Below are 11,450 nucleotides of genomic sequence, written 5' to 3'. Positions count from 1 at the left end.
ATAATTGAAAAATATAAGAACATAGAAGTGTTTTGGCAACATGATTTTTAGCTACTTTTTTAAGTTGGTAGCAAAAGTCAAAAATTAGTTTTTTTGTCTTTTTTTTTTTTAGAATGCTGCTATTAGCACCTGTCAAAATTCTTTGGATCCCCATTTTATAATTTTTTTTATTACAATTATACCCTAAGTAAAATTACATTAAAATGCATTATTAAATGGAACACTCACATATCAATAAGAACTAACACTCTATAATATTGGACACCTACCCCCACCCCTACCTCCAACTCCAACTATACGTATTCCATATTTGTAAACCCTAAACCTATTACTTTTCATAACCAACTAACATAAACCCTAAATCTATTATTTTTCATAATCATCTTAAATCCTGAATATATCATCTTCATCACCATCATCAACACTATTGAACTTGAAACTTGAAAGTTTTGCTTCAAGTATAACGTATACTTCATCACTTATTTCACTGTTTAGAGCAATGGAGGATGAGGACAACAATTCTAGTGGGATCGGCATTCCATTGGTAAGTTTATCTGTCTTGTATTAACATTCTCGGTCATTTTCGGGCGTTCTTGTTTCGTTCGAGCTGTTCGGTACTGGTTTGCTGATTGTTAGAATTATGTTCGGTAATACAGTACTGAACATAATCCTTTCGTTCAATACATAGATTCCGAACATTAATGCAGATAGTCAGTTATGTAATTTTCTTTGTTAAACTAACTTAGAATGAAAAAGAGTGAATTGGAATGGATTTAAGTTATGTATTTTGAATAGATTTAATTCATGTTATTTTAAGTTGCGAATTGTAATGGATTCAAGTTACATAGTGATAAACAAATTTTGTTCGGACATACAATGCTGATAGGATCATTATTGTTCAACAAAACAGTTCTGAACAAAATACATTTTTTTCGGCTACACAATGGTGAACAAATTGTTTTGGACTACATTCAGAATTCTGATGGCGATTTAGACGATAATTCTGTTTTTTCTCATCTTGCGAACGGTTATGCAAATCCCGTAAAAATCAGAGTATCTTCAATCGATCTCAGCGATGACGAAGATACAAAAAGCAATGAAGAAGATGATGATGAGAGAGATTACTAATTCGGCGATACGGAGAGCGTTCAAAGAAGATGAAAATTGTCAGAATGCTCTGTTGACGGCCAAGACGGCAACGAGAGTGATGGAGGGTTGGGGTCCAAGAATTCTATACTGGACCAAAGCTCCAAACTCTGAAGATTGAGTGAGTCAGGGAAGGAGAGGGATGAAAAATTAGGTGGGTGTGCATTTCATTGTGAAAATATTATGAATATGGGTAGATTTGGTTATAAGTGGGGTGTCCAAAAAAATATGATTAAAATTTAGGGTTTAGGATTGGGGTCCAAAGAATTTTGGTAGGTGCTAATAGCAGCACTCTTTTTTTAGTTGGGAAGTTGGTTTTTATCCAATGGTGAAATTACATTTCTACCTCTCATGGGTTAAAATATGTTACATAGGTGAAGTTGTAAATATTTTAAATAAATGGGGATAGTTTGGTCATTTTATATGATTTGACATCATAAATAAATATTAATAAAAAAGTCAAAAGTAACTTTTTACCAATTTTTTAAATTATTTATCTAAAAAAGCCAAAAACTTGATTAAAAATCAAAAAATTACTTTTTACTAACTTCTCAAAATAAGCCATAATGAATGAGGTTTGGTGGAGGAATATGGTCATATGATATTAAAGGATTATTATATAATTTTTTATTTTTTAATTAATTTTTAATAGAGAGACGTGGTTGGACTGCTTTCTTTCTGAATTAAAACTCAAGTTGTTAATTAATTAATTACTTAAAAAACAAACAAACAAACAACTGGCAGCTAATGCTTCATATAAAATCTAGGATATTTTTTTGCCTATCCTAATCAATAGATTTATTAATTTTAAAAAATAAATAAATAATTTAAGAACTAAAATTTTTTGAGAGAATTGCAAAATAATAATAATAATAATAATAATAATAATAATAATAATAATAATCTCAACACAAAATAATTTCAATATCACGAAAATATAAATAATTTATATATTAAATTGTATAAGTGATCTTATATTTTTACCTCTTTACAATTATTTTAAAACTTTACCATTTTTATCAATTGTCCCAAATGTTTTTCACGTTATTATTATAGCATCCCGCCAGATACCTAATGGACACGTTTCTACAATTCTCGTCATTATCCGTTTTTTCTTTGGACGGCTCGGTCAAACTCGAAGCAATCCGTTCCCACCCACTTACGCTTTCCTTTGGGAATAATTTGTCTGGAGAGGCTTCTCTGGGTCCACGGAATCTATCACAAATCTTATTTTAATAATTTAAATTATTTAATATGTATAATTTATCAAATATTTTATATTTATAAAAAATTACGTTTATTAGATATTAATAATTTCTTGATCGGAAATATTTTTTTTTCAATAATAAATATGATTTTAAAAATAAATTATTAACAAAAATATATTCCAATCACAGGGATACCGTTATTCGATCAACGTGATTTTTTAAAAGCATAAAGTACTCAACAAGTTTTACATATTGAACGGTTCAGATTATCGAAACGGACCCGAGATAGACCTCATGGGCCTAACAATGCATCATCTCCTACTTTTTTTTCATGTGATATTTTAATTTTTTAGTTATTTTAATTTGGTTAAAAAAAGTTTATTTGAGATAAACTTTTGACTTTTTTATAATTTTGTCAGATAAAAAGTGAAATAATTATAATTTGAATATAATATTTTGTCGTATTAACATTTTAACCTATTTTATCATTTAATAGACTAATTTAGTTCCAATTATCTTGCCAAACAGGGCCTATCTGACTTGGGCCTGACACATGAAGGCCTTTTTGTTTGGAAGGATTCTATTTACACTTAAAAAATATTAAGCACTCTTAATTTCTCAGTACACTATGTTTAGTTATTTAAGGTTTTATATTATTCTTAGTACACCTAATAATTTTTTCTAAATTACTCTATAAGGTATATCTAAATAAAAATAAAGTTATCATATTCAGACTTACAATGCCAAACAATATTATTTTGTTTGGACTTTCAAATTTAAACATGTTGCCTTTGTTTGACAGCTTACTACTGAACAAAGTGAATTTATTCAAATTTACAAATTTGAACAGCAATGACACTAAATAGGTTGAATATTCATTTTTATGTAAAAAAAACACAATAAATCAAGAATGGTACTTTAATATTTATGTGAATACTTACCTCCTTTTTGATGGGTTTTTTCAAAATATAGTTTTCATTATGCAAATACTTACTTCCTCTTTGATGAATCAAAATATAGTTTTCATTATGCAAATACTTACTTCCTCTTTGATGAATTATCTCAAAAAATAGTTTTCATTATTATTTTTATCAATTGTTTGATCTTATTCAAACTTTCTTTTATTCACAAGGATAATAAATGATGATGTTGATAATATTGGTGAGTTTTGGTGGAGTGGTTTGGAGTTTTAGATTAAAGAAGAAGGTAAAGAAAAAAACAATTGAAACTTGGAAAATAAGATAAAAAAATACGTATATATGATTAGAGTGTATCACAAGAAAACAATAATATTTTATTTTAAAATTTAATATGTGTGTCCTTATTACATTAGGGTATAATAGGAATTAAATTTTCAAAAAAATGCTGCTATTAGCACCTTTCTTTCTTCTTTGGACTCTTCACTTCTTTGAACCCCCATCCAGCTAAATGAGGCCTTTCCATTTTCTCTTTGAACCCTCACCTTAATTCCAAGTATACCCTCACTCTAACCCACATTCCCAACCCAACCATTGTCAGTTCCGGCCACAACCTCCACCATCGGCGCCACTCTCTGGTCAATTCCAATCCAGAGCCACTTTTCGGTCAACTTCATTGCGACCCCCACAGTCGACCACCCCTAGCAGCTTCAAACAACCTCAATCCAAAGTCACCGCCACGAGCCCCCCCTATCTCTCTCTCTCTTGCCACCACCACCTAGCCACCATCGTCGGTCGCTGCTCATCCCAACTCAAATCGCGATGGCAAAGAAGGCAACTAGGGTTTAAGGCCACAGATTGCGACGACAGCTAGGGTTTAAGGTCACAAATCACGATGGTGGCTAGGGTTAAGATCTCAGATTGCGACGGCGATGGAGGTGGCTAGGGTTTAAGGTCACAAATCGTCGTCCCTGTCACTATCACGCCTCCAAACCTTATCGACCTAACTATGCGTAAAGAGAGAGAAAGAGAGAGAGAGATTGCAGTGGCGGTGGAGTTCACGATTGAGAGGGTGGAGATCGCGATTTCAGAAGAAGAAGAAGAGGGAGATGGAGCTGGCGACTGGAGGTGAGGGGCTGGCCGACAGCCGGTGGAAGTGGTAGCTGGAGTTGAGAGGGGTTAGGGTTTGAAAACTTAGGATGAAAAGATGAGGAATAAGGGTAAAAGTGAAATTTTATGTTGGGATAAAATTGAAAATTTAAAAAAAAATAAAAATAGAAGAAGTGGGGGTCCAAAAGAAAAAGGTAAGTGTCAATAGCAGCACTCTTTCAAAATTTGGAGAAATTATATTTTTACACACCCACTTACCTCTGGCCACATACTAAATAAAATATTATTTTAATGATAATTATACTCTAAAACAAAATTACCATAATGGACATCAAAACACGCCTTTAATATTATCAAAATTTTCTCTATGCATATATTTTTTAAACAAACAAACAAACCAAAAAAAAAAAAATTTCTCAGCAAACATCTTTTGAGTAAAAACAACTAAATCCTAATTTTTCTATTGTTTCCCACTTAAAATTTTATTTGCAAAAGTTTTTATTTTAAAACTCAACTCAAAATACAACCCGCACTCAAATCAAGATTCTAAAAATAATTTTAAAAAACAAAATAAAAAGATATTTTTTTGATTTTTTTTTTAAATAAAGTTTTGAAAAGTGTTTGGTTATGAGTTTTAAATTGAATTTTGAGTTGTGTGTTTAGTTATGAGTTTTGAAAATAGTTTTTGAATTGAGTTTTGAGTTGTATGTTTAGTTATGAATTTTAAAAAAAAAGTTTTAAATTTTTTTTAATTAGAATATTACAATTCTAAAACTAAACCAAATGAGAATTTTTCAACCAATTGTCACGCCCTAAAATTTGGACAATTAAATATTAAATTAAAACTAAATCTCAATCAATATTCCATCATTCAAATCCTAATGGCGAAACAAAATCTAAATGTTCTCATCTCCATAAGGTTTAAGTAAATTTCAACGCTTAAAAAAAAAAATACAAGGGATAAAAAAAAATTAACAAACGCCAAGCAAACCATCCATCATAAATTTATAACTATCTAATACCTCCAACATTAAAGTAGCAACAAATAGTCAAAACAACTTCAATAATGTAAATTTAGAAAATAACCCACAATGCCAAATTATCAAAATACTAAGATCATAAAAAAATAAACTAATATCAACCCTAAACTCTAGAAAATAAAAATAAAAAAGTCTGAAAGACATGTCGTACAACCATAGTTATTTCACGTCACCACTGTAGTCCCAACTAGTCTTGCAAAGGAAGCTCGGTTGCACTCAAATAGAATGTACTCGAGATACCAAGAGACAAAATAAGTCAGTATACAAATATACTGGTATGAGTATAAGATTTGACACTCACGTGTCCACCAGATACAAACAAAAGTACATTTCATTCTTGTTACGAGACAAGACAAGCAATTTCACCTGCACCGAGACAAAGGGATAGTTTCCCGAGATACAGTGGTATTTAGTTTTTTACCCATACATATAAATTGAGTATACAAAAAAATAAATATAAATAATATGGTTGATCAGTCCTACATAAAAAGTTAGTAAAACTCACTATCCTACACACAAAAAAAATAAATAAATAAATAAAGTTAATATAATTTAATCATAATTAAATTACTGAAGAAGTATAAACAAAAATGCACCGTTTTATGCTTAAATCATTCAAATTGATCAAAACTCAAAAAATAAAAGTTGTACAGAATCAAATTTTCTAATAGGCAACGTGAACGAATTTAGTAGAAACTGAACAGGTTGAGAGAAAAACTTGATAGAAGTACCTAGACGGAATTTGACCAAAAAATCTGAAGTTGAAAACGAAAAACAGCTGTCCTAAGATGATTTTTTTCGGAAAAGTTCAAAACATGAAAAGTGTTCAGAATAATGTTTTACTTCCGTTTGTACGAAATCAGTAAAAATGAGCTCGTTTCGTGGGTAAAAACAGACATCTAAATCTACATTGCTAAAATGAATAAAAACTATTATAACCAAGATCATTCGATTACAAATTCTAATTGATTTTTTTAGTAAAAAGTTAAAATACGAGAATTGTCTAGAATTACGTATATATGCCTCTTCCTAAATTTCGTAATTTATTGAGGTCGTTTGCTATTTTTCAAGATGTACAAATCAATACAATTCAAATTATACCAATAAGTTCATATTTAATACTTTGTAAACTCCACAAATTCGCCCCTTCACTTCCGGCCTACATATGTATCTCATGTGCCTTTCATATACCTAATACCGCTCTGAAGTCAAACTTGCACGGGATATCGTCCCGAGTTTGACCCATACTCCCGGGACGGTTAATATATACGTATGCGCGTAAATCAAAACACTCGTCTACTCCTGAGAATGAAGTAACAATATATATATACACAATCCCTCATCTACTCATGAGAACAAACATGACAATGCCGAGCCTAAAGCATCCAAATAAGTCTCATAATCCTCACTTTTGTTTTTTATACACTTTTTCTTACCAGCACTCAAATAAAACAATAATTCATGAAGTCATGGTAGAATATTCAAAATTTATATATGGGTTTTTAATTCATTTTAATTTCATATATCTATGAGTGTGATTACATCTATAAAATAAATAAATATATATATATATATATAATTTAAACCTTACATACACAACTAATCAAAATAGTTGAAATAACCCATCATCTTCATGCAAATACAATATCAAACCAACATCAAATAAATAAAAATAGATAAATAATAACAACAAAATAACCATAATTAAGGAAAGTGGGTTTTACACTCACAATTATTTTTTGAAAATCAAAGAAATACTTGCAAAATTAATGAAGCGCAAAATAAAATCCTAACCCCTTTTTTTCCTCCTTTCCTCTTTCTCCCCACCGTCTCTCTTTCTCTCTGGGGACCTCTCGTACACAAAGCCCTCTCTCTCTCTCTCTCTCTCTTTTTTTCTCTCTCGCTCAGCCGCACATAGGCACAACTCTTTGTTTTTTGTTTTTTTATTTTTATTTTTTTTAAGTGGCAGCACTCATGATCATGATAACATAATTTCCTATTATACTTATATTTTACTATATAAATACAACATACGTAAATATACAATATAAGATCAATACATATATATAACACATTTTATGTATGTACATATATAAAAACATATAAATATATATAAATATTCAAATTAATTATATATAATTAAATATCACATTAAAATATCATGTATCCACGCAATTAATAAAGCCAAAAAAATAAAGTAATAATAACAATAATAATAAATAACGACTTAAGAAAAATTAATGTCGCTACAATATACACACCTCAAAAGAAACTCGTCCCGAGATTCAATAGGAAAGAGTACTAAGTAAAAAGCTCCGAGTGCATATACCAAACTTTCTCTTTCAATTCCCAAGGGATATCATTATCATCCTCGCTCCATTACATTTTCACCAAGTGCACTTTCTTATGCTGCAACTACTTTACATCCTGATCTAGAATAGTAACTGGTCGAACCACATACGTTAGATCGTCACTAATCTCCAACACTTCTGATGATACTACTTGGAAAGAGTCTTGCACATACTTCCAGAATAAAGATACATGGAACACATTGTGAATCATAGCTAAAGTAAGTGGTAGGGCTAATTTGTAAGCCACATTACCAATCCTCTCAGTGATCTCGTATGGTCCCACAAATCTAGGTGCCAACTTTCTTTTCTTTCCAAACCGCATGATACCCTTTATTAGCAAGACCTTCAAAAACACAAAATCAACCCTCTTACATTTTCTACTGACGACTTTGTGTAGTCTTAATACGTTCTCGAATAATGTTCACCTTCTCTGTGGTCTTTCTCACCAACTCTGGCCCTAACAACGATGCATCTCTTATCTCCATCTAACAAGCAGGTGATCGACATAGCCTCCCATACAAAGCCTCAAAAGGTGCCATGCCGATACTTGAGTGATAACTATTATTATAAGCAAACTCCACCAATGGAAAGTGCTTTTCCCAACTACCCCCAAGATCGAGAACGCAAGCTCTCAACATATCTTCCAATATCTGATTTACCCGGCCAGTTTGCCCATCCGTCTGAGGATGATAAGTCATGCTCAAGTCTAACCTAGCACCCAAAGTATGCTAAAAACTCTCTCAAAACTCAGCCACAAACAATGGATCACGATCCAACACTATAGAAACTAACGTGCCGTGAAGTCGCACCACCTCCCAAATATATAGGCTAGCCAGTTTATCCGTAGTTTGGTGAACACTGATAGTAATAAAATGAGCAGACTAGATGAGTCGATCCACTATCACCCAAATAGATTTATTGCCTCACTTAGACCGCGAGAATCCATCCACGAAGTCCATAGAGATGTACTTTCATTTCCAAGTAGGGATCTCAAGAGGCTGCAAAAGTCCAAATGGTCATTGGTGTTTTGCCTTAACCTGCTGACATACATAGTATCGAGAAACATACTCTCCTACATCATTCTTCATACCTTCCCACCAAAATATCCGTTTTAGGTCATGATACATCTTAGTCCCACCAGGGTGAATGGTATATCGAGACCTATAGGCATCATCCATAATCTCTTTCCTCAATTCAACAATGTTATGTACACACAACCTATCCCTGAATTGCAATCCCCCATCTGAGTCCATAGACCAATAAGTAGGACAATCATCGATCAAATCCACTACAAGGTCTTCGAGCTTGCTGACAAGGAACCCATCTAAATACTGCATCTGACAAACTTTACCCAGTAACGTCACGGTCAAACTACCAATGTATGTCCTCTCGACACTCCCTATTGGTTAAACATCATGCATTGAAACTAACTCTAACGACTTCCATTCCTAAATCATCAAAGAATGTATAATTCTATGTTGTCGACTAAGTGCATCTGCGACCACATTTCCTTTTCTCGAGTGGTAAAGGATCTCGAAATCATAACTACTCATGAATTCAACCTACCTCTATTACCTCATGTTCAACTCTTTTTGAGAAAAAAGATATTTGAGGCTCTTGTGATTTGTGTATAACTCAAAGCGCTCCTCAAACAAGTAGTGTCGTTATACTTTCAACGCAAAAACAATTGTTACCAACTCTAATTCATGAGTAGGGTATCATCTCTCATGAGATTTTAACTATCGTGAGGCATAAGTTATAACATTCTTATGTTGTATCAGCACACATCCTAAACTAGTTTCACTCGTATCAGTAAACACTACTAACTTTTCCCCTTGTACTGACATAGTTAACATTGGAGCTGTAGTCAAATGTTGCTTTAACTCCTGGAAGGCTCTCTCACAATCATCTGCGTCACGACCAAAAGCTGCCCCTATAAGTTTAGCGTCGTAAGCGGCCAGTAATCCTTAGATTACCAAAGGCCTATGTAAAGAAATAACATGTAATTAAGGGGCTAGCGGAAGCAGATATATAAAACATACATAGTCCATTAAGCTGTGCAGACATACATGAGATAGATACTTTCAAACTTTATAAACATACATATGACGTCTTAATTACAAGAGTCTTACATCACATTTGTTATAGACATAACCAGAAGGGAACTAAGCCCAAAATACAAATAAACAAAAAACTTGTTCATATTCCAAAAAGAAGACAAAGTCTTATACGTTCACAAAACATGACCACATGACTTTCGGAACCTTCTCAGGAGGTATAAGGGTTGACCAACAAAACAGAGTTCCAGGTAATCATCATTGAGCCTGGCCATGAACCTGATCACCTACATACATAAATAACACAGTGAGCGGGAGCCCAGTAAATAATAACAAGGTAAAGAGTTTAATGAACGTTGTCCATAATAGTTATAGGAATTAGACTTCAGTAGTTAACAGAAAAAGATTCGTTATCATGTTCAGAAATCAGATTTCATAACAAAAACAGATTCAGAATCATACTCATAATCAGAATTTGCAGTTAATTATATGTGGTACATTCATTAGCACTAGCAGAAACAGTTGACCCATGAAGGGACGACCATAATGGCATACAGTTGACTCGTGTGCACGGAGACGGTACAGTTGGCTCATGAGACGTACAGTTGACCCATAATTGGGACATAACAGAACAGATAACAGATGTCATTTGAAGCTAAGAATGCCACAAATACTTTTCAGAAATATTGGATAACTATTCATTCATGCAAAAAATAATATTGCAGAAAACAGATCATCTTATATCATTCAGAAAATACTTATAATTGAACATAACTTTACAAAATTATTACTCATAGATGGCTCCAATTGCAGAACAGTTTAAGCAGACAGATCAGATAGCTTATGATGCGTGACCTACAAACAAACACATAACGTACACACATTGTAACACACGCTCGAAATTCATTTAATTCATTGCGTTTCGTTCTTAGTGTGTTTCTAAGTCCTATCTTCGTTATTGTGTCTTAATTAGGGCTTAAGAATGCCAAAGATGCAATGAGAATACTAAAATGCACTTGAAAATAATTGGTCAAAGTTGCTGAAAATAGGGTCCTCGTTTAAGTGTAGCTTTCTTCGCTCGAGCAGAGGGTCAAAAATAAGGGTGGTCGCTCGAGCGTAACTTCCGTTGCTCAAGCGGTCTGTAAACTCTGCAAAAATACTGGTTGCTTGATTTTTTCCACTCGATGGTCGCTCAAGCGTAAGATTGAGATCTTTACTCAAGCGCAACTTTGGTCACTTGAGCGGTCTGTAAAACTTGTAAACTTCTGGGAGCATGCATTTTATGCTCGAGCCAACTTGTGGTCGTTCAAGCGGGAGTGCAGAATCAAGAATGGTCGCTCGAGCGCAGAATCCGTCACTTGAGCGGAGAAGCCAAATTCTGAAATTTTCAAATTTGCTCCCAAGCTTCAAAACTCGAATTCAAACCAATAAATCATGTTCTTTTGGGCCAAAAGCTTAAGGAAACATGTGTAAACTTGGAAAACATCGGGAATTCAAACTTATTTAGCACAAAAGCTTGCCAATTGTACAAAACAAAACTCAAATCTTGAAAACATAACATGCATGTATACAATTCAACTCCATTTTTCCAATTCATGGCATTTCTAACTTATTTTCTTCA

Source organism: Camellia sinensis, chromosome 3, assembly GCF_055761805.1.
Source record: "Camellia sinensis isolate YWXY chromosome 3, ASM5576180v1, whole genome shotgun sequence".
In the NCBI taxonomy this organism is placed as follows: domain Eukaryota; kingdom Viridiplantae; phylum Streptophyta; class Magnoliopsida; order Ericales; family Theaceae; genus Camellia; species Camellia sinensis.
This window is presented reverse-complemented; position numbering follows the sequence as displayed.